At 37.8% G+C, this 24568-nt stretch overlaps 1 long non-coding RNA gene across 1 annotated transcript; it reads right to left on the reverse strand.

The window, feature by feature from the left end:
* Nucleotides 1-17509: 17509 nt before the first annotated feature.
* Nucleotides 17510-21453, reverse strand: LOC117075264. The gene is made up of 4 exons (XR_004433927.1): nucleotides 21230-21453; nucleotides 20660-20722; nucleotides 19964-20001; nucleotides 17510-18080 (listed from the first exon to the last, which is right to left on the reverse strand). It is a non-coding gene; the product is annotated as an uncharacterized LOC117075264 (long non-coding RNA).
* Between the last annotated feature and the right edge of the window lie 3115 nt (nucleotides 21454-24568).

Here is a 24568-nt window from a genome sequence, read left to right on the forward strand (position 1 = left end):
TTTTAATTTCTTTGCTTACAAATAAAATCAGTGTTAAAGCCTCTAGAAGAAAATCAGTACTGTTCATATCCTGTTTAGGTAAGTCAAATGATAAACATATTTGTCTAGAAACCAAAAGTTCATTTCACTATTTTCTCTACTAGAGTTTCAAAGGATCTTAGAATATTTTTCAAATAGATGCAAATTTATGTAGGTACATACACTCAGAGGTAAAACATCAATGGGGTTGTCTGGTTACTGAACTGAAGAATTACATTTAAAAAATTATTTGAAAAATTAATAAATCCAAGTTAAAAATATACAAAAGGGTCTTTAAAAACACTGTCAGAAGTATTAAAACTAGACAAAACATTTGACAAGTAAAATAAAACTTGAGCTATAACCCATACAAACCTCCCTGCTGCTGTAATATTCCCAGCCAGCACAAGATAACAGGATTCCATTCTTGTGATGTATCAGAGTTAATACGTATCAAAGAAAACAATGGTTTCTGGTTAGTGAAGGTGCAATGTAAAAATTTACAGATCATATCATCCCTAACTGGCAAATAATATGCATCAGGTTGAATCCACTGTGAACTTACAAAGTATATGTTACTGGCCCTATGGGACTGTAAAAAGCATCCCTTCTTAGGCTGTGTCAGTTAATGTGCAAAATAGTAAGCCAGAAACTAAGAAATAGAAAATAGTCAGCCATGCTTTCTCCAGAACAATATAAAAAGGCCTAAGCTACAAAAATAGAATAAAAAGATTAAAATGTAAAGGCACACGCATTAAGAAAGAAAAACACGTTAATGAACTTTACACAAATTTCAGTCAGATTAAGAGTATGCTGTCTTGAAGGAAGGGGTAACATTGGCTTCTCAGGTATACAAAATTAAGGAGACATGGTATCAGAGAAAAAGTACTCAAAGAGCAGAAAGCTTTGTTTCATTCATTTGAGAAATATACACTGAGTGCCTCTTATGTGTATATCTTATGTCTGTATCTCAAATATATATATATTTTTGAGACAGAGTCTGGCTCTGTCGCCCAGGCTGGAATGCAGTGGCGCGATCTCAGCTCACTGCAAGCTCCGCTTTCCGGGTTCAAGCAATTCTCCTGCTTCAGCCTCCCAAGTGGCTGGGACTATAGGGGTGTGCCACCATGCCCTACTAATTTTTGTATTTTTAGTAGAGATGCGGTTTCACCATGTTGATCAGGCTAGTCTCAAACTCCTGATCTCGTGATCCACCCACCTCGCCCTCCCAAAGTGCTGGGATTACAGGTGTGAGCCAGTGTGCCTGGCCGAAAAAATATTTTTAAAAAGTTAAAAGAGGTTATTTCATGACCTATTCTAAGTTTTGCATTTTACAAGTAGAATCAAATAGTGTCAAGGTTTGGATATAATGATACTTTAAAAATTATCTTTAATTTTTATCCTTTTTAGAGATGTAACAAAATTAAAATGGTAATGTAAAACAATTGCTGAACTAAGCTTTGCTAAAAGCACTTTATGGAAGAAAAAATGTAGTATTGTTTATATATGCATGTGTGTGAGTATTTGTGTGTGCGCATGTGTGTGTTTGTGTTGAGGGAGCAGCCTCCAGTTTAACTATCTTAAAGAAATACAGAAAATCACCCTGTGTCCTCTAATTTCCATACCTTGTAACAGCTGCTCTTTAGCTTCCAATTTTCTAGGTTATTTGGCCACATTTTTCTGTGAGAGGAGAGTCTTTTATCAAATGTCTTATTTGTGTTCCCTTAAATATAGACTTCTTAGGAAACATCACAGATCATGTGTTTTGGTTTATAAGTTCAAAAAAATTGCTTTGATTGCTAGATCAAAAATTTCAATCTGAGGCACAATGAATAATTATACTTAAAAAGCTGAACATCACTTCCACTGTTGGTACTTACAATGCATACAATGTTGTGTAAATAAACACAAAGTTTCTTATGTGTAACAAGTCTGAATACTTATATAGAATATAATTTAGGTAAACATTTTACATCTAATTTTTGAAGTAATTATGCTGAATGGAAGAAGCCAGGCAAAAAATAATAGATGTTACATGATTACACTTATACAAAATTAAAGACAATGAAAGTAATTATAGTGAGAGAATGTACATCAGTGTTTACCAGGGGGAGAAGGAAAGGAAGAGAGCAAGAGAGCAAGAGAGAGAGAAAAGAAAAGAGAGAGATGACAAAGAGATACAATGAAACTTTTGGGGTGCTGGAAATATTTGTTATCTTGACTGTTAATGATAGGTTCACAAATGTGTGTGTGTATGTTATATATTGCACACTTTATGTATATACAGTTATAGTATGTCAACTGTACTGCAACAAAGCTTTAAAGAAAATCTAATCTTGACTGCCAAGTTATTCCTGTCCAAATGAACTGTACTAATATAACTACTATATACTACACCTATCTGGGAATTAAGATGAAGAATAAAAATAAGAAAGCAGAACCGGAGATGTATGATTGGCAGGAGGACATTGACGTTGTATCTGGAGGTCATGTCTCTAGCGACTTACCACCTTAAGCTTTTCCAGCAACACAGAACAGTTTGCTTTTATCACCATAGAAGAGATAGCTTGCCAAGTCCGCACGTAACACTATTTTCTATGGTCTCTGAAGAAGCTAATGCTAAATGATATCTTACACGACTGTACTGCATAAACCATGGAGCACATTTAGTAGCTTTTAGTGATAAAGTGAAAGGGAATGAAAAGCAATGATTCATGGACAGGAAAGACAGTTTGGTATTTTTATTTTATCATTAATATCTAGAAGAAGGAAAATGATTTCTGAAAGAACCCTATCACTACAGCCAAAGTTATATTTCTTCTTTCTTCCTTTCTTTTCTTCCCTCCCTTCCCTCCCTTCCTTCCCCTTCCCTTCTTTCTTTTCCTTCCTTCCTTCCTTCTTTCCTTCCTTCCTTCCTTCCTTCCTCCCTCCCTCCCTCCCTCCTTTCTCTTTCTTTCTTTCTTTTTCTTTCTTGTCTTTCTTTCTTGTCTTTCTTTCTTTCTTCTCTCTCCCTCCCTCCTCTCTCTCTTCCTCCTTTTCCTTCCTTCCTTCCTTCCTTCCTTCCTTCTTTCTTTCTCTTTCTTTCTTTCTTTCTTTCTTTCTTTCTTTCTTTCTTTCTTTCTTTCTATCTATATCAAGGTCTCACTGTGTTGCCCAGGCTAAAATACAGTTGCACAAACACGGCTTACTACAGCCTCAACCTTCCAGGGTTCAGGTGATTCTCCCACCTCAACTTCCTGAGTACTTGGGACTACAGGCGTGTGCCACTACCCAGCTCATTTTTAGATTTTTCGTAGAGGGGTTTTGCCATGTTGCCAAGGCTGGTCTTGAACTAAAGTTTAAGCGATCTGCTTGCCTCAGCCTCCCAAAGTGCTGAGACTACAAGTGTGAGCCACTGCATTGGGCCCAAAGTGGTATTTCAAAACTGCAAATCTGATTATGTCATTCCTGTTGAATATTCAACAATGGTTTCCTACTAGCCACTTTTTTTAGGGAAATCCTCAACGTGGATTACCAGGTACATCATGATTTGATCCACGTCTTCGTTTTTGGTCTGGATTCATCTCACTATTTCCCACACAATCTACAGCCATTCTGAATGCTTCTTAGCATCTTACTCATCAAGGCTTTTCATGCTGTAATGGACATTGAGTTCTCCAGGAAGCACACTCTGAGGCAGAGTTTAGAGTTCAGGATGTTTATTAGAGAGTGCTCTTGAGTCAACACCCAGGGAAGGGAGGAGGCGGAAGCAGAATGGGAAGAGGGAGAAATCAAGCCGAGACACAAGTCTGACAGCCTCAGCCAATGGCACACAGTGCTCTGAAACTGAAGTGGCTCATTAGAGGTGGCACACAAATGGGTGGAAGGGTGTGATATTGGGTGAGGTGTGCCCCTGCCGCTGAGGCAATGCCTGAAAGGGCTGGCACTGCTAGCTCCAGGGCCATCAAGTCCTTCCTTAAAAGGGGATCTGAGATTGGCATTTATGTATCACCTCACCTTGGTATTTACCATGCATGAAACTCTCTTCTCCAGTTCACTTAGGTCATTTCAGCTCATCTTTCAGATCTTAATATAATCCTCATTTCTTCAGAGAGGGCTTCCCAAATTCCCAAAATCCGTTGGCACTTCCTTGCAACAATAACTCTGTTATTTATCATATATATTTTTTTGAGGTAGGGTCTCACTCTGTCACCGAGGCTGGAGGGCAGTGGCATGATCATGGCTCACTGCAGTCTCAATCTTCTGGGCTCAAGCAATCCTCCTGCCCTAGCCTCCCAAGTAGCAGGACTACAGGTGTGCACCACTCCGCCTGGCTAATTTTTTAATTTTTTTGTAGAGGCAGGGTCTCACTTTGTCGCCCACGCTAGTCTCAAACTCCTAAGCTCAAGTGATCCTCCCAAAGTGCTGGGATTACAGGTGTGAGCCACTGCATTTGGCTTTCTAATGTTTTAAATAAAGTCTGCTTCTGAACTCTCCACTCATACAACCTAGGAGTGTACAACTTGGCAATACTGATCTACTTGTAACTTACAAATAATGGGGTGTTGCTTTTGCCTATGTATGAAATGCCTTTTCCTACATTAGGAAATTTCTACTTCAGTGTGAACTGGCTAATTGGTTCAAAAGTCACCTCCTGAACAAAACCTTCTCTTACTTCTTCCATGCTACTCCTGAATTCCCATTTTTACTATGACACCATTTACATGCCCAGGCTGTTGTTCTAACCCCATTGCATTATATTTCCCCATTAGACTGTGAGCTTCTTGAAGGCAGTTTTTCATCTTTTGTGTCTTGCACATTTGGACACTCAATAAATGTTTGTTAAGTTGATTTGAATTAGAAGAAAATCACCAGATCTCTTCAGAAAGACACAGATAATGACTGGTTTAGGTAATCTGTAATGCACTCAAAGAACACAGTACAAAGTTGAATCAGTTGGAAGCCAAATATTTATTATTTGCTGCTCTTTCATTTTTAACTGAAATATAACACCCACACAGAAAAGTGCCTCAAATTAGTGTATTGCTCAATGAATTATCCCCAAATGCATAACTGACCATTAACAAAGTCAAGAAATAGAACATTGCCAGAAGCCCCTCCCATGCACACTTAAGCATCCATTTTTGTAGAGTATTTTCCTTTACACCAGAAACCTTATCTGAGCCTTTCAAAGTTACTCCTCTAGGAAATGAATACTGGCCCACCCGGCTTTCATTATGGTCTATCATAGTAATTGGTTGTCAGCCACTGTCACTGACGTGTATTTTCAAATTTTGTTATCTTTGTAAAGAAATATACACATTTGGCTCTCCACTTCTATGTCTTTATGACTCTTGTTTCCACGGGGCCCCACTTCTTCCTTTGTCTCCTTTTATTGTGTGTTCTTTACCCCCATATTCTTCCTCAATGAAACACTTTACCCACTTCCTGTTAACCATCTGACCTCGCTTCTCCTTATAACTCCTCCACTATTGAATGCTTTTGAAAAACTCCAAAAGGAATCGAATTTTTGATGTGTACTTAAAATAAGATACAAAGGTGATTTCTTTATTCATTCAGACTGCAAAAAATAAGGGAAATTAAAATATGAAGATGGGTCAGTAACAGAGTAGAAAAGATGACAAATTTAGAGAAAATGATATACTTTTCTGGGTGACAGGCAGAAGAATATAAATAAACTGAAACCACTGGCAACCTCAAAAGGGTTAATTTTAAGAGTTGTACTCGGGAGATGTATGTCACAGTGACGGAAACAATGCTGCTGCAGAAAGCTTCAAAGGTACAAGTAACTGAAAATGCTATTTATTAGTCAGTGTAGAAGGAAGAATATTAATAATCACAAGAACTGATGACTTCTCTGGAAATGTCTCATTTCTTTCTATGTCACTGTAAGTTAGCTTTCTCTTTTTTATTATTCTTAACGGTTCTTTCCATTTCTTGTCAGTGTCATGTCATTTGAAGAACTGATATTTGCTGAGATTTGTGAGTATAAGCCATTGCATGCAGGGAGTAAAAGTCTTCTCTTAAATCTTAATGAGGGCTGGGCACAGTAGTTCATACATATAATGCCAGCATTTTGGGAGGTAAAGTGCTCCCAAAGCACTTAGCAGGAGGATCACTAGAGTCCAGGAATTTGAGGGCAGCCTGGGCAACATAGGGAGAACCTGTCTGTACCAAAATAATAAAAAACACTAGCTGGGTGTGGTGATGCACCTGTGGCCCTAGCTACTCAGGAGGCTGAGGCAGGTGATGCACCTGTGGTCCTAGCTACTCAGGAGGCTGAGGCAGGTGATGCACCTGTGGCCCTAGCTACTCAGGGAGGATCAATTGACCCCAGGAGGTCAAGGCTGCAGTGAGCCCTAATCTTGCCACAGCACTCCAGTCTGGGGGAACAGAGTGAGGCCATCTTAAAAAAAAAAAAAAAAAAACTAAAGAAAAAAAATCTTACTCCAGGAGTGGTGGCTCACACCTGCATTCCCAGTACTTTGGGAGGCTGAGGTGGGCGGATCACGAGGTCAGGAGATCGAGACCATCCTGGCTAACACAGAGAAACCACATCTCTACTAAAAATACAAAAAATTAGCTGGGCATGGTGGCACACGCCTGTAGTCCCAGCCACTTGGGAGGCTGAAGCAGGAGAATCACTCCAACCTGAGAAGCGGAGGTTGCAGTGAGCCAAGATCGCACCACCGCACTCCAGCCTGGCGACAGAGGAAGACTCCGTCACAAACAAACAAACAAACAAATCTTAATGTGTGTTGCCTCTAATTATATTTTGAAATTAAAAAAAAAAACTCCTGGTATATATGCTTCAGCTATCATATATAACGGCAATGCCCAACCTTTTTGGCACCAGGGACGGGTTTTGTAGAAGACAATTTTTCCACAGACTGGGTTGGGAGGATGGTTTCAGGATGAAACTGTTCTGCCTCAGATGATCAGGCATTAGATTCTCATAAGAAGTGCACAAACTAGATCCCCTGCATGCGCAGTTCACAAAAGGATTCCTACTCCTATGAAAATCTAATGTCGCCCTGATCTGGCAGGAGGCAGAGCTCAGGCAATAATGCTCGCTCTCCCACCACTCACCTCCTGCTGTGCTGCGTGGTTCCTAACACTGACTGGTACCTGTCTGTGGCCTGGGGGTTGAAGACCCCTGCTCTAGACTGTATTATAAAAAGCCATTAAAACCAGATGACAGAGAGAGGAAATCTTTTCAGAAAGATTAAATTTTCCCATTTCTGTTTTAATATTTAGGGAAAAGATTTAAATCAGAAAAACCCTATGCACAAATAACCAGTGTTATTAAGCCTAAGCTATATCATTAAAAAGTCTATCATACTATGCAGCCATAAAAAGGAACAAGATCATGCCCTTTGCAGGGACATGGATGGAGCTGAAAACTGTTATTCTCAGCAAACTAATGCAGGAACAGAAAACCAAACATTGCATGTTCTCACTTATAAGTGGGAGCTGAAGGATGGGAACACATGGGTATATGGTGCGGGGGAACAATACACACAGAGGCCTGTGTGGGGGTAAAGGTTGTGGGAGAGCATCAAGAAGAATAGCTAATGGGTGCTGGACTTAATACCTAGGGGATGGGTTGATCTGTGCAGCAAACAACCATGACACACATTTACCTATATAACAAACCTGCATATCCTGCACATGTACCCTGGGACATAAAAAAAAAGTTGATGAAAAAAATAAAAGAAAGTTTATAATGCTTCTGTGGTATATGGTTAAGGAAGGCAAGTAAGACTCACATTACAAGAATTGAATGGGAAGAATACAACATAAACTCCCATTTATCAAATGAGCATCTACATAGTATATGTCTAGAACTATGGTGCAAGCCTTAAGACTGGGCGTGGTGGCTCACGCTTGTAATCCTAGCACTTTGGGAGGCCGAGGCAGGCAGATCACCTGAGGTCAGGAGTTCGAGACCACCTTGGCCAACATGGCGAAAACCCATCTCTACCAAAAATACAAAAATTAGCTGAGTGTGGTGGCGCATGCCTGTAGTCCCAGGTACTCAGGAGGCTGAGGCAGGAGAATCACTTGAACCCAGGAGGTGGAGGCTGCAGAAAGCTGAGATCGTGCTACTGCACTCCAGCCTGGGTGACAAAGCAAGACTCTGTCTCCAAAAAAAAAAAAAAAGAGAGAACTACGGTACTTTAGGAATACAAAAGAACTGTAATATATGTTTCCTGTCCCAAGAAACAAACACTGATGTAAAAAATGTGTCTTCCCAAGTAACTATAGATAATAAAATCTTTAATTACATAGTATAGGCAATAAATGCAAGTGTGGAACACTATGTTAAATAGTCAGGTTATTTATTTTTGAAAATAATTTTGAAAATTGAACTGGAAATTCTTTTTCTCAAATGCTTCCAGAATTATCCTCCCAGCAAGGGAAGTTTTATAAAATAAAACTGCTATTACTATAAAATTCCATAGAAATTAAGCTAAAGAAACAGCAAACAAAACTGAAATACAAAGTTCTACACTGAATTCTGATTTAAAAAAAAAAAAAAACAATAAATGGGCAAGCTCTGTTTCATGGTATGACTAAAATGGAATAGCATTAGGAAAACTGCCTCAGGAAGTCAGGACACAATATAAATCAGTAAGACTTTCCATACCTTTCTAGTTGCAGGAAATCTTAAAATATTACTCCATTCTGCCTGTGTGCAGCGAAGACAAGTTTCTAAAGCATTCAAAATATTTTATAAGGTAGACGTTATATGCTTCATTAAAGTAACAACTTGTGTGTTAACCTTATTTTTAAATGTCATTTCAAAGAAAGAAGTCTTATCAAAATTGAATGAAAGAAGAAAACTACAAGAAAATTACCTAGAGGAAAGGGAATAAAAGAAAAGATCTTTTCTGGATGTTGAGTATTAAAAGTTTCCATGTTCGTTGAAATGAAAATTACAAAATCAGAACTGCATAGTAGATTTTGCAAGCATGTAGCCAGAAGCGTAAGGGCTGGTGGACTTTAGGGGTCTATGACTAGGAGACAGACTGGAAAACTAGAGACACCATTGCAAACATAAGCTACCTTTGCCAAATAAATTCTGGAACTTACTTCTTGAACTGAGAAGTTCAGAGATGTTTTGGGATAGGAGGCCAGACAGTTTGGAATGACTTACTTGATCTTACTAAAAAAAAAAAAAAAAAAAAATACAATATCTTTGATTACTCCTCTAGAAGTTAGTCTTATTTCCTACTTTGATTATTAAGGTTTTACCTTTGCATATTATTGTATACTTGAACATTCATAATAATTCTTATTTTTTCATAAAAATATATTTATCTGCACTTGTGTATGTGTGCACATGTGTGTTGTTTGTGCATGTATGTCTGTATGTTTTTATAAATATCCCCTAAATAGATTGTGGTAGCTTGTTTCTTGTTTTCAGGTTGGCTACCATCAATTTCTCTCCTCCCTGTATCTATCTATTGCTCTACTCCCTTGAATCTGGGCTTATTTGTGACAGATTTGCCAAATAGAATATAGTGGAAGTGACGCTACATGACTTCCAGCACTTCCCACACTTTGAAGCTTCTACCTGGGTCTCCTGGAAGTCTTGCTCTTGAAATGCCACGCTGTTTTGCAACCCAAGCCACACTACGGCTGTGTGGATAGACAAAAGAGGGAGAAAATCCCTGTCCAGCCCATATTCTAGCTATGCTAGCCTAGGAGCCAGGCAAGTGAGTAAAGAAGCTTTCAGGTAATTCCAGCCTCATCTGTCATATTTCTACAACCATTTGAAGGACACAAAGCTGAGTAGTGCTCAACTTCATCAATCCCCAGAAAAATGAAACATAACAGCAAATGACTGTCTTAAGTTACTAAGTTTTGGTGTGGTGCGTTACACACAGCAATAAATAACTGGAACATACAATAGACATCTGAAGAAAGACCTAACGTTTCTTACTTAAGTCATAATACTATAAAATTCATCACCACTCTGTCATTCCAGAAATGTAACTAAATTCTTATATCTATCATATATTTAGCTGAACAATATCACTTCACTCCACTTATTTCATTGGTCACAAAAATACATCTTTATATTTTGTTGAAATTTTTAAGGGCTATAAAATGATACAACAAAAGTAATACACGTATGTAACACAGAAGTTTATACTAATGAAAAATGGTTATACATTCTTTTAAAAATGACTTCATTTTATTTTAATTAATTAATTAATTTGTTTATTTTGAGATGGAGTCTGTCACCCAGCCTGTCACCCAGGCTGGAGTGTGGTGGCATGATCTCGGCTCACTGCAACCTCCGCCTCCTGGGTTCAAGTGATTCTCTGCCTCAGCCTCCCAAGTAGCTGGGATTACAGGCACCTGCCACCACACTCAGCTATACAGAGTAGTTTCCCTGCCCTAAAAATTTGATGTGCTCGGCCTGTTCATCCTTTTTTCCCTGCAACCCCTGGCAGTCGTTGATCTTTTCATTGTCTCCATGACTTGCCTTTTCCAGAATGTCATGTAGTGGGAATCATACAGTAGTGCAGGCTTTTCAAACTGGCTTCTTTTACTTAGTGGCATGGGTTTGAGGTTCCTCCATGTTTCATTGCTTGAATATTCATTTTGAAAAAATATTGTCACATTTTCTTATCCTTCACTCATCCCTTAATCCTTTTAAATTTCGTTTCTGTCCTCATCCTTCTATGGAACCCTGTGCTCTTAAAGGTCACCAGACTTCCTACTCATAAAATCTAGAGCCCTTCCTGCGGCATTGAATATCGCTGCCCACTACTTCCCTAAATCCTTGTTTTTGTGAAATCGTTCGTTTGCTTCTGCTTAGCTCTCTCTGCTCATTCCTTCCTTCCTGCACTCTTTAAGTATAAGTATTTCCCAACTTAAGGAAATATAAATATTTCCTTGGCCTTCTCTCTGCTACCTACTACCATCTTGGCATCTCTTTCTCTCACGCCCACATTATCCTCTATCTGAAATATCTAATAATTATGATAGTCTCTCTTGCTTCTTATATTCAACCACTTACCCAAATGCATCAATTCTCCCTGCATTACATTTTAAAACTGTCCCTTCTTTCCATTTCTTTCCTAGTTGGGAAACTCAATAATTCTTGTTTAGATAATGTCAATGGAGTCCTAGCCAATATATTTCTGCTTTAAGCCTCCTTTCATCAAGTCCATTTTATTCAGTCCTGCCAGATTAATTTTCCTGAATTGTTTTGCTGATTAATGCCTACTTTTATGTTATTTGAAGTATAAATGTATATTTATCATATTAATAGTATAAGGATGCAACAATTGACATTATAATGATGATGAGAAAGCTGTTTATGTATTAATTTATACATAAAACAATTAATAACTTGCAAATAGATAAAAATAGTGAAATACAGTTGACCCATGAATCCTTTGAATAACATGGGTGTTAGGTGTGCGACTTCCACATGGTCAATCACCCCCCAAAATTAACTACTAGTACCCTACTGTTGACCAGAAGCCTTATCAATGACATAAACAGTCAATTAACACATATTTTGTATATTACTTGTATTATATACTGTATTCTTACAATAAAGTAAGCTAGAGAAAGTAAAATGTTATTATGAAAATCATAAGAGAAAATATATTTACTATTCATTAGATGGAAGTGGATAATAATAAACGTCTTCATTCTCATTGTCTTCATGTTGAGTAGACTGAAGAGGAAGAGGAAGAGAAGGGGTTGGTTTTACTGACTCGAGTATTTCATGGCAGTAAATGATAAAATAGACTAGTAGCTACATATATTTATGCATTTATGCACTCATGTCATATCCGACTTTTTCTATTTCTATTTCTATGGGGTTTTTTTTCCTTTTTTCTTTTTCTTTTTTTTTTTTTTGGAGACAGGGTCTCACTCTGTCACCCAGGCTAGAGTACAGTGTTTGCTATCAAGGCTCACTGCAGCCTCAACCTTCCACGCTCAAGTGATCCTCCCACTCCTGAGTAGCTGGGACTTCAGGAGTGCCACCACAACTTACTAACTTTTTACTTTTTTTTTTTTTTTTGTAGTGATGGGATACCACTATGTTGCTCAGGCTGGTCTCAAACTCCTGGGCTCCAGTGATCCTTCTGCTTCAGCCTCCCAAAGTGTTGGGATTACAAGAGTGAACCACCATGCCTGGCCCTAACTTTAAAATTTATTTATTTATTTTGAGATGGAGTCTGGCTCTGTCACCCAGGCTGGAGTGCAGTGGTGCAATCTTGGCTTACTACAACCTCCGCCTCCCGAGTTCAAGTGATTCTCGTGCCTCAGCCTCCCAAGTAGCTGGGACTACAGGCTCCCACCACCACGCCCGGCTAAGTTTTGTATTTTTAGTAGAGACGAGGTTTCACCATGTTGTCCAGGCTGGTCTCGAACTCCCGAGCTCAAGTGATCTGCCCACCTCGAACTCCCAAAGTGCTGGGATTACAGGCCTGAGCCACCGCACTTGGCCAAAAAGTTTTTTAAAAAGTATTTCTATGCTATACGGTTTGTCTGCAAGTTTTTTCAAATTGTCGCAAATCTCCAAAATTTTTTCAATATATTTACTAAAAAAAATTCACGTATAAATGGACCCATGCAGTTCAAATCCATGTTTTTTAAGGGCGAACTGCAAACGGACATCAGATGAGAATTCATCAAATGAAATAGAATGGCATCCTATTCAATAAATTGAATGTTAGAAGGAAGAAAGTTAGATGGCTCAAAGAGAAATTTCTTCCTTTATGACCCAAGAAATATTTACAAAATTTAGAATGATAATGCAAGGCAGAATAATAGATGTTAGGGTATATCATAATTCTAATATTTGATAATAGTACTTGTGTACTGACATTTATAACTTCAATAAAATTTTTGTGTTCTTCAATTTAGGTCATGAGTGTTTTATGAAAAAGATTCTGTTTGGCAATTATTGATATCATGAGTGGATGTTTCATAAAGCAGAAGTTTACTTCCTCAAAATTTCCTCAAAATGTAGAAAAAAATACGAACTTGTGTACAATATACATAATTTTTATATGTGTAAACCCACATAAAAGCATGTATAAAGAAAAGGTGAAAGAATTTGGAGAAGCATCAAATATTCAGAATACATTTACAAGTTCTCCTACGAACATTTACAAGTTCGTATATAAGTTGCTATCTCATTCTTGATCTATCTGCCCTACATTCTTATTTCTGATTTTTTAGTGGTATAATATGTATATAAGTAAATATATACATACATAGATATTGATTCGTATTTTTTTCCCCAATGGGGAGCCCTTAAGTGTTTTCAGGCACGGGAGTAAAATAACATTATTTTCATCATTTTCACTCATAAGATTTTAATAGATTTTAAAGAAAGTCGTTTTTCTTGGCCTTGGAGTTATCTGGCATTCATAATACTAGTCTTATCTAGGTAAGAAAATACTAATCTAAAACCCAGGAAACATGATATTATTCTTGGTTCTGTCATTGATTTTTCAGTCTAACCAAATGTTTTTATTTTCAGTTTAAAAATAAATTTTGGAAAAGCACCTATTAGCCCTAACTCTTGTTTTCTCAAAGTTTTAACATTTAAAAAATAAGAACAGAGGCCAGGCGCAGTGGCTCATATCTGTAATCCCAACACTTAGAGAGGCCGAGGTGGGTGGTTCCCTTGAGCCTAGTTCAAGACCAGCCTGGCCAACATGGCAAAACCCCATCTCTACAAAAAATACAAAAATTAGCCCAGTGTGGTGATGCGTGCCTGTAGTCCCAGCTACTCAGGAGGCTGAGGCAGGACGATTGTTGGAGCCTGAGAGTTTGAGGCTGCGGTGAGCTGTGATCATGCCACTGCTCTCCAGCCTGGGTAACAGAGTGAGACTCTGTCTCAAAAAACAAATAAATAAATAAGAACAACAGAGGAAGACTAATAAATTCAAATATATTAAATTGATGGAAAATACTCATTTGCTTATTCCAAATATTTGATATTTGTTGAGATATACTAGATACTAGGCAGACAGGAGGAATCAAGACTGCCTCCATAAAGCTCCCCATCTAGTGGGGCATATCAGCTAGCAAACCTCATGTCTGTTCAAGCCAGGTTTTGCTGCAAAATAAATTTTGGCACCAATCATAAAACAAACTTCTGGTTTTCAGAGCTATATGGATTTGTGATTGCAGATAAGAGACAGTAGACTTGTATTATGGTGTTACACATACATATTCTAGGATAGATATAAGAAAAGAATACTATGTATGTGAATACGTAGATACAGTGCCAAACCAGACTGGTGAAGAGTAGGAGGGTTGGCGGAAAGACAATAGAAATTGGCTCATAGATGTCAATTAAATAAAAAGGTTATACTGTATTATTATTCCAGGGAGCTGTGAGTGATATTCAGGAAGAAATTATTCCCTGATGGGGAAATTTGAGAATACTTTTGAGCTTTCTTACTTTATTGTTGTGTTACAGAGATCAGAAACTTATCGTTACAAAATTAACAATGGAAACTTTATTTGCCTATTCAATTCTCCCACTGACAGACTTTTAAAACTTGCAAATAGCACATTAAACTGCAATGTCTTCATTTATTTCTTGCACATCTATGCTATAGGTCAAGACTTTTATACTTTCTTATACTGTTCTGTTGGTCTCTCTGGCCACAGCCATACTCTACCCTATCCCACCACAAAGAGGGATAGGGTGGTTATTTTACTTCCATGCCTGAAAACCTTAAAAATCCACCCACTGGAAAATAAATTGTATATCTATTTCTATCAATCGGTCATCAATCAATCTACCTACTTACATACTAAAAGATAGGAAATAAAAACATAAGGAACATATACCAGGAATGAGACAGCAACTCACACACAAATTCAGGGAGGGGACACATGCACAAGGAGACCTTATGAGGATTGAGGGGCAAACAGGACAAACGCTAAAGCTCAAGAAAGGTTGCATGGAACATTAGCCAGGTCAGTCAGTAGCTTATGCTGAAGATGTCCCTTGGAATTGAAGAATGTGGAAAGCAGATCTAGAACTAGCATCCCTTTATCATGGGCCTCGAAAATCTTACATATTAACAGCCACTTCTAAAGTTTGTTTTTAGTATTTGTATGATTTCTTTCTCCTTATCTAATCTGAATAAATCATTTGCACTATTTTTCAAGGTAGGCCTCACTAAACAAATGTAAATTCAGTACCTGTTCAAGTTATACATTAATCAATCAAAAGGGTTCACTGGGAATCTATTTGATAAGTGACCAGCATATAGGAGAAATATTGAGGTATTTGTTAGAAAATGAATCAAGGGAATTTGAACAAGTAAGATTTTACTAGGTAGTTATCATTATATTGAACATGAAAAATATGTTCAGGCTGAGCGCAGTGGCTCACACCTGTAATCCCAGCCCTTTGGGAGACTGAGGTGGGCGGGTCACTTGAGGTCAGGAGTTCGAGACCAGACTGGCTAGCATGGCGAAACCTCATCTCTACTAAAAATACAAAAAAAAAAAAAAAAATTATCCAGGTGAGGTGGCGCAGGACTGTAGTCCCAACTACTTGGGAGGCTGAGGCATGAGAATCGCTTGAACCTGGGCAGCAGAGGTTGCAGTGAGCCAAGATCACACCATTGCACTCCAGCCTGGGCAACACAGCAAGACCCTGTCTCAATAAAAAATAAAAATAAATTTCCAAAAATCCCAGAAACTTATAAAATAGTTCACTTGCTATACCTCTAAAATATCTAAAAAGCTTTATAGCATTACTCAGTTTTCATACTACAATTTGGTAAAACAAAGCATCAGATATTCATTTCTCCTAGCTGAGAAAAAGAGCACTAAAAATCAAAACTCCAAAAGTGATCATTTGAATTATATTATGACTATTCAAACCAGAGGAGCTTGGCTAAAGATGAAAAATGCAAAGTCTGTTTTGTTTCTTGTTCTTTAATTCAAACTCTAATATGAGTGCAAGGATATAAAGAAGGCATCGAATGTGCCTTTCTCATTTCCTTCTCATGCACCCTAAAAGATGACGGAACTTAATTCTGCTAGAGCTTCTCCATTGCATCCTGTCTCTAGAGAAGATTTTGGCTTAATTGGATATTTATTTCAGTGACAATTTTTTGAAAATCTGCTCATACAGAACTTAATTTTCCTGAGGCAAGGTTTACATAAAACATTGATTTTGGGTACATGGAAGGTATGTAGAAATTAACTTCTTTCATTGTTCAAGCATGAGACTGCACTCCCTAAGATAATCTATATTTGAACACTTTACAGCTCTGGAGGATAGATTTTAAATATTAGAAAAATGAGGCTCAGAGAGGTGAAATGACTTGTCTACATAACCTTGTTCATAGGAGGCTCAGTCAAAACTAGTTTCTAGATTCCTAATTCTCTGCATCATATGCTTTTATATTATAGTACCATATAAGGTAGTAAATGCCACTCATTCATTTATTCATTTGAACAAACATTTACTGGGTGTCTACCCAAAGCCAAGCTCAGGCCCAGGGGATAGAGAAGTGAACAAATGAAACAACAATCTCTTCCCTTGTGGACTACATTTGAGTGGGGAAAACAGAAGATCAACAAGAAAGGCAAGCAAATAAAAGTCAGATGGTGGTAATTACTATGAAGAAAAGTGAAGCAGGAAGGAAGACAAGGCTTTAGATAAGGGGAGACTCTAAGTTTAAATAGGCTGGTCAGAAAACCCTCATTGAGAAAGTGGTATCTGAACTAAAATTTGAAGGAGATGAGCGGCTGGATATATGCGTATCCTTGAGGAGAGTATTCTGGGAAGGGAAACAAGAGCAAAAGCCCAAACATGAGAGTGTGTCTAGCACACTCATGGGAAAGCAAGAAGAGCAGTGTGACTGGGCAGAATGAGCAAGGAGGAAAACACTAGAAGGTGAGGCCAGATTGTGCAGGGCTCATTTGGTTATACCCTAAGTGAGGTAGGAAGCCATTTGCAGGTTTTGAGCAGAAGTGCAGCAGGATCTCATTGACTGGCTGCCATTTGAGAATAGTATGGAAGTACAATGGTGAAAGCAATAAGACTGGTTAGGAGTTTCTAAGGATGATCAAGATGAAATGTAGGGGGACAAACTGACAGAGGAGAAGGGGTTGATTAGTGGTTAAATCCTGGATAGATTTTGAAGGTTGAGTCAACAAGATTTCTCGATAGTTTGGATATGGGTGTGAGAAAAGAGGAAAGAGTCAAGGATAACTCCAAAGTGTCTTTTTAAAAACAAAACAAAAACAAAAAAACCCTTCATATATATTTATTTATATGAAGTTTCTGTTGATGGAACACATGAAAATAGTTGAATAGATGTAGATATGCTTTGGAGAATATGAATTAAAATATAGATTACATGTATGAAGAAGCCACTTTCTGGGAAGGAGGGCCTATCTTGAAAGATATGCAACAGTTTAGTCAGGGTGAGATAAACTACTATAACAGAACAAAATCTGTAATGTTCAAACATAATAGAAGTTTATTTCTTGGTCATCTATAGACCAGGCTGGGTGTTCCAGGTAAGTAGGCTTCTCTTTTCCACATTGTGACTCAGGTCTGAGGCATTTTGCATATTGTGGCTACCTCAAAACCCATGGCCTTATTGTCATCTATATCCCACCAGCACAAAGGGAAAGAGAACAAGGGATGGCTGTCCTGCTTCTTCAAAGTCTCCACTTTAAGGTGGTACACTTTGTTTCTATTGACACTTAATTGATGAAAACTGGTCATATGTCCACACTTAGCTGTAGATGCAAGATGTGGGGCTGAGAAATTGTATATCTGGTTCGTAACTGCATTGCAGCTACAATTCAATTACTGTGGAACATAGGAAGCACAGCGTAAGAACAACTCCTATGTCTGCCACAGGCAGCCATTCTCCAGAGCAGGTAAACAGGTTCCACCATTTTAGAGAGATGCAGCACGCATATTAAGGCGCTTCATGTGTTTCTGGGGTCTCGTGTACCTTCTCCTCTGATTCTTTCCTTGGGGTGGGCTGTCCATATGTGTAACTCCAAAGTTTTTAGCTGAGCAACTAAATGATAGAGAAACAGATTTTTAGGAAGATCAAGGTGTTTAGTTTTTCACATGTGAAGTTTGAGAAACCACCTAAGACATTCAAGTAGAAATTGAACAGGCAGTTGGACAAAGAAGCCTGGAAGTCATGGGGGAGATGTGAACTGGAAATATATATTTGAGAAGTCAGTAGCATCTACATGATAGCAAATCTTCAAGATTAGATGAGGTCACCAGGGGAGGGGTTATGGGTAGAGAAGAGGCCAGAGGATGGAGCACTGGAGCCCTCCAATGATTAGAGATTAGGAAAACAAAAAAAGGCAGGCAGTGGAATGCAAGATTAACTTTTCCAAAGGCTGCTGAACGCTAAACTCTGATGAAGACTGAGAACTGGCCACTGCATTTAGCAGTGTAAATGTCATTGGTGACCTTGTCAAGTGTAGTATCAGTGGAATGGCGATTGCCTGACTGGAGTGGGCTTAAGAATGAATGGTAGGGGGTGGAGTGGGGGATGGCATAGTCAATAGTCAGTTTTTATGCATTTGCCATGAAATTTTGTATGTAGTTATTATAATCATACACAAAAAATTTTAGTAATTATATAAACCATATAAAACTATAGGCCCTCTACTATACATACACTTAATTCATTTTGAAAAAAATCATTCCAACAAGATTTATCTTAGAAATGAGGAAACCGATGGTTAAAGAAGTGAAGTAGGCCGGGCGCGGTGGCTCAAGCCTGTAATCCCAGCACTTTGGGAGGCCGAGATGGGCAGATCACGAGGTCAGGAGATCGAGACCATCCTGGCTAACACGGTGAAACCCCGTCTCTACCAAAAAAATACAAAAATCTAGCCGGGCGAGGTGGCGGGCGCCTGTAGTCCCAGCTACTCAGGAGGCTGAGGCAGGAGAATGGCGGGAACCCGGGAGGCGGAGCTTGCAGTGAGCTGAGAGATCCGGCCACTGCACTCCAGCCCCGGCGATAGAGCGAGACTCCGTCTCAAAAAAAAAAAAAAAGAAGTGAAGTAACTTGCCCATGTTCCCATGTGTGGTAAAGGGTGGAGTTGGAATTTGAATTCAAGTCTCTTTGACTCCTAGCCTTCACCCTTGACCACTGTGCTACTTTTCCTTTAAATATTACAACAAATAGCCACCCACATGTGATTGATTCTTTCCTGAGGTTAAATACTAAATTGGAAGAAATAATGCAGAAAGGCTAACAAAGATCCGCCCTCCTTATTGGTCAAGTTATTCTTAGTCTCTGGCAGGCATAAAGAGCAGAACTAAACAGCATTGTTCATCATTTCAGCTGTCAGCCAACTCACAGCAGGTCACTGTCCATGAAGCCCTTTTCAATATAAAGTGGTTTGATGTGCCAATTTTATCAATGTTGCTAAACTCAAATAACAACTTCTGTTGGAAAGAAATTCAGCTCCATAACCATTAATAAAATAGGAAAACCTAGGTCTGCCTACAAGTCCAGTAAGCGAAGCAGAAGGAAAGCGAGTGGATCTTTTTTCTGACCTGGTCTTCTATTTGCATGAAAAGTCATCCTACTTACCCTTCAGCAGAGAAGGGGTTGTATTAAACTGGGCAGGACAAATCTCATAATAGCCTGTAGGCTCACTCCCCTTTCACACAGTCCTTTTAATTTTGACTGGTATTTTAATTTACCCTCAGACTCAGCTACTGAATTCTCCAACACCCTGGCTTGAATTCAGTGGATAAGACAAATGTAACATCCCTTAGCATCGTGACGGAACTTCACATGGTCATATGGCCATCAGGATAAACACACGAGTAACAGAAGGCTCTGTTCTGAAAGCATGAGTCATATAATTCCATTACAGCTTGGTCTAATACTTATAAAAGAAAAGTACTAAACTATTAAAAACTTACATTAAGAATTGCTGAAGAAAATCGCAACTGCTGGTTTCCTATTTTGTGTGTGACATGATGAAAAAAAAACAACACTGCAGTTTAATATGATAATCACATATTAAGACAAGAAAACCAGAAAAGCTAATGTAATAGTTTTGTAATCTTACAAATTAGGTAATGTACGTAAAATCGTTTTAAGAGTTCCAAAGGATTTACAAACATGAGCTAGTGTTACCAGGTATACAAATTCAAAGGATATCAAAGCTATATAACAGGATCTATTGACCACACACTTAATTATAGTTTTATGGAAATAAAAACTTACAGTAAAAACAGTTACACTTGTACAACATTTCTCATTCTTTTTAAAAAAGTTATACATGTACAAGAAAAAAATTCAAATACTGCAATAGTATAAGTCGTGCAAAGTATTCTTGACACATATATCCTCAACTCTTATCCTCAGAGGCAACCAGGCTTCCTAGTTTTTAATGTATTCATATGTTTTATGAATTTTATGTCAATATATCTGTTCACATTTTTGCTTTTTTTTTGAGACAGACTCTCGTGCTGTTGCCCAAGCTGGAGTCCAATGGCTCAGTCTTGGCTCACTGCAATCTCCACCTCCTGGGTTCAAGTGATTATCCTGCCTTAGCCTCCCGATCTGTTCACATTTTTACCTATATCTTTGAAATAAAAATAATTGAGTCTCACCTGATAGTTTTCCTTTATACTTTGACATTCTGTGGATTTTTGATATAGTAATTACACTTGATTCTGAAAAATAAATAGCATTTTTTCTCTAAAGTTATTCAAACAATAAATATATGTTATGTTTTCATCTTTAACAATTCACCTGTACAATTTACCAAGGCAATACCTCTGACATTACTAGAGATCAGAACTTTAAGTCGATATTCAGTCAAACAAATCCTTAAATGTTTGCTGTTCAATGTTCTTCTAATCAAAACACAGTGAGAAACTGGTACCGATTAACACTGGGCCTTTGATAGATCCTGATTTCCTAGTTTCTTCTAACAGAAGTTGTGTTAGGTGAACCTTGCCTTTGATTCTAAAGTCTTTCTTCTTTAGGTAGTCACTAAATATTTTATGAATCCAGAGAACATTTCAATACAAGACTGCGATACACAAGCTGGGGAAGAAGAATGAAGTCCCTTTACCCTTTAAATATGAAGTTTCAACATGAGGCACAGAAATACATTGCATTATAGTTTTACCTTTCATTTCTTCACTGTGTGCCATTAATATGACACTCCAACTTACCTGGATGCTTAACACATGCAGATCTGGGCAAGATTTTTACCACATTTCTTTGCCAGGTGGAAAACCTTTGAATGATTCAGGCTCTTTCTTCTGGCTAATAGGCATTATCAGCAGCCCTCGAAAACAGTTTCTCCTTTCACAATAATCTGGTTGCTTTTGAAGTCTTTGGAAACAAAATTCAATTTGTTCGAGTTAGAGAAGGGAGAGGCATCCTGAAAAATAAACTTTTGCCATATTTATAAGTCATCAATTTTATAATTTAATGTGAGAAAAGGCAAAATGCAACCATTATGATTGGTTAAAATAACAGATTACATTTAAGCATAGCTGAGGTACTTCAGGAAAATGTGCACAGAGCCCTCTGACATAGGACTTCCTTTCAGTCCAGTGTCCCCACCATCCCCCCTTCCTAAAACAAGATGCTCACTGACCTCACTTGTTTCTGAAATGGCTATTAAAAGTAGTTTCTCATTCAAAACTTTTTACCATATAGCTATATAATGAAAATTCAACTATCGGTGTACACGATAAATATACACAGTGATTCAATGAGAAAAACTTTTCCCAAAATATACAAACAGGTTGTTCAGAGTCCTAAAGATGAAACAACAGACTCACTGATTTCTTTTTCCTTTTCACCTGACTTGTTTTTGGTCATGGAAAGACACAGGCAAAGTTTGGCTGAATACCAATCATTCATTCTCTCCAGATACACTTAATTCATTCTGCACAAAGTATGCTAGAATAAAAAGATTTAAATTGGCATTAGAAATAGTACTACTAGTGATAGCATTTTAACTGGAGAAAAGGATTTGCGGGATTCTATAAAACTATGTGGAAAAAAAGGACAACTAAAAAACGGATGAAATGGAGCCTGTCAGATACAGAAGATATAGGATTAAAAACAGATCATGGATTCAAGCAAATATAAAACAAGAATTAAAGTTACTCATTATAATGAAAGAGAAAAAGGACCTGAATTATGCCTGAATATCTAGTTCTTGATGCTCATATAAATCAAATATCACACTTAAATGTGCTAGAGAACTAAATAACTAATTGACTTCTGCTAGTTCTGAACCACAGGTGGACAGCGTTTGGGGAAAAGCTGGTCAGTACCATTTCCTTTCTTTCACAGAGTATAGCTCATTGCTTTTCACTTCACAAAGGAGAAACAAAGCACCAGGTTTGTGAGGGTTCTTTCCCTCGTCACCTCATCCCTAGACCCAGTTTAAGATTTAATCCGTATCCTTTCAATGACTACAGCATTTCCATTCATTTCAAAGTATAGTATTGGTGCTGATAAGAATAGGGCCAAATTTTAAAAAGAGATTAATTATGCTGAGAAATGTCCATTGTAAGTACTGCAAGAACACTGAACAAACAGCCAGTGTATACTGAAGTTGTTTGCTGCTGTTTACAGGAAATTATTATATAAAGTACAATACTGGAACAGAAGGAAGTAAATTTTATGGTCATAGCTTTGTGGAAAAAGGAAAAACTTTCTATGTAAAATAAATTAAGGACCTTCCAAAGGAAGTAAAGGTTAAGACATACAAATATATATGTTACATTTCACACACACAAATAAACCAAGCAAATAAAAAGAACTCCTAAAACCTAATTAGAAAATAATATAAAACCTGATTGCAGCTATTACAGTGCTCTATTCCTCCAAATGGGAGATGATAAGCCATGTGCTATGCCAGTGACAGCAAAGACAATTGTTCTAAGAATCTACCACTTTAAAAAATAAAAATAATTCTTAAAATAATTGCATCAGCATATGGACTCTGGAAAATTCCTTCTACCGTAGTAAGGTCAGATGGACATTTCCTGTCTCACATTTCTAGTACACGTTGTCTTTTAGACAATAATAGTGAGAAACAATAGTTTGGCATGAGTTCAATGCATACGAAGAAATGACTGGCTCTGCTTATGGCTAGCCAGTTTTTCCAACAACATTTATTAAATAGGGAATCCTTTCCCCATTGATTGTTTTTGTCAGGTTTGTCAAGATCAGATGGTTGTAGATGTGTGGCATTATTTCCAAGGCCTCTGTTCTGTTCCATTGGTCTATATGTTGGTTTTGGTACCAAGTACCATGTTGTTTTGGTTACTGTAGTCTTGCAGTATAGTTGGAAGGCAGGTAGTGTGATGCCTCCAGATATGGTCTTTTTGTTTAGGATTGTCTTGGCTATATAGGCTCTTTTTTGGTCCCATATGAAATTTAAAGTAGTTTTTTCTAATCCTGTTAAGAAAGTCAATGGTAGCTTAATGGGGATAGCATTGATCTATAAATTACTTTGGGCAATATGGCCATTTTCACTATATTGATTCTTCCTATCCATGAGCATGGAATGTTTTTTCCATTTATTTGTGTCCTTTTTTATTTCTTTGAGCAGTGGTTTGCAGTTCTCCTTGAAGAGGTCCTTCACATCCCTTGTAAATTGGATTCCTAGGTATTTTATTGTCTTTGTAGCAATTGTAAGTGGGAGTTCACTCATGATTTGTCTCTCTGTTTGTCTGTTATCGGTGTAAAGGAATGTTTGTGATTTTTGCACATTGATTTTGTATCCTGAGACTTTGCTGAAGTTGCTTATCAGCTTCAGAAGATTTTGGGCTGAGAGGATGGGGTTTTCTAAATATACGTGTCATCTGCAAACAGAGACAATTTAAATTCCTTCCTCCCTATTTGAATACTCTTTATTTCTTTCTCTTGCCTGATTGCCCTGGCCAGAACTTCTAATGCTATGTTGAATAGGAGTGGTGAGAGAGGGCATACTTGTCTTGTGCTGGTTTTCAAAGGGAATGCTTCCAGCTTTTGCCCATTTAGTATGATACTGGCTGTGGGTTTGTCATAAAGATCTTATTATTTTGAGATATGTTCCATCAATACCTAGTTTATTGAGAGTTTTTAGCATGAAAGGGTGTTGAATTTTATCGAAGGACTTTTCTACATCTATTGAGATAATCATGTGTTTTTTTTTCCATTAGTTCTGTTTATGTGATGGATTATGCTTATTGATTTGCATATGTTGAACCAGCCTTGCATCCCAGGGATGAAGCAGAGTTGATCATAGTGAATAAGCTTTTGGATGTGGGGCTGGATTCGGTTTGCCAGTACTTTACTGAGGATTTTTCACATAGATGTTCATCAGGGATATTGGCCTGAAGTTTTCTTTGTTGTTGTTGTTGTTGTTGTTGTTGTGTCTCTGACAGGTTTTGGTATAAGGATGATGTTGGCCTCGTAAAATGAGTTAGAGCAGAGTCCCTCTTTCTATATTGTTTGGAATAATTTCAGAAGAAATTGTACCAGCTCCTCTTTGTACCTCTGGT

The sequence above is a fragment of the Trachypithecus francoisi genome, unplaced genomic scaffold (assembly GCF_009764315.1).
Source record: "Trachypithecus francoisi isolate TF-2019V2 unplaced genomic scaffold, Tfra_2.0 Lachesis_group5, whole genome shotgun sequence".
Lineage (NCBI taxonomy): Eukaryota > Metazoa > Chordata > Mammalia > Primates > Cercopithecidae > Trachypithecus > Trachypithecus francoisi.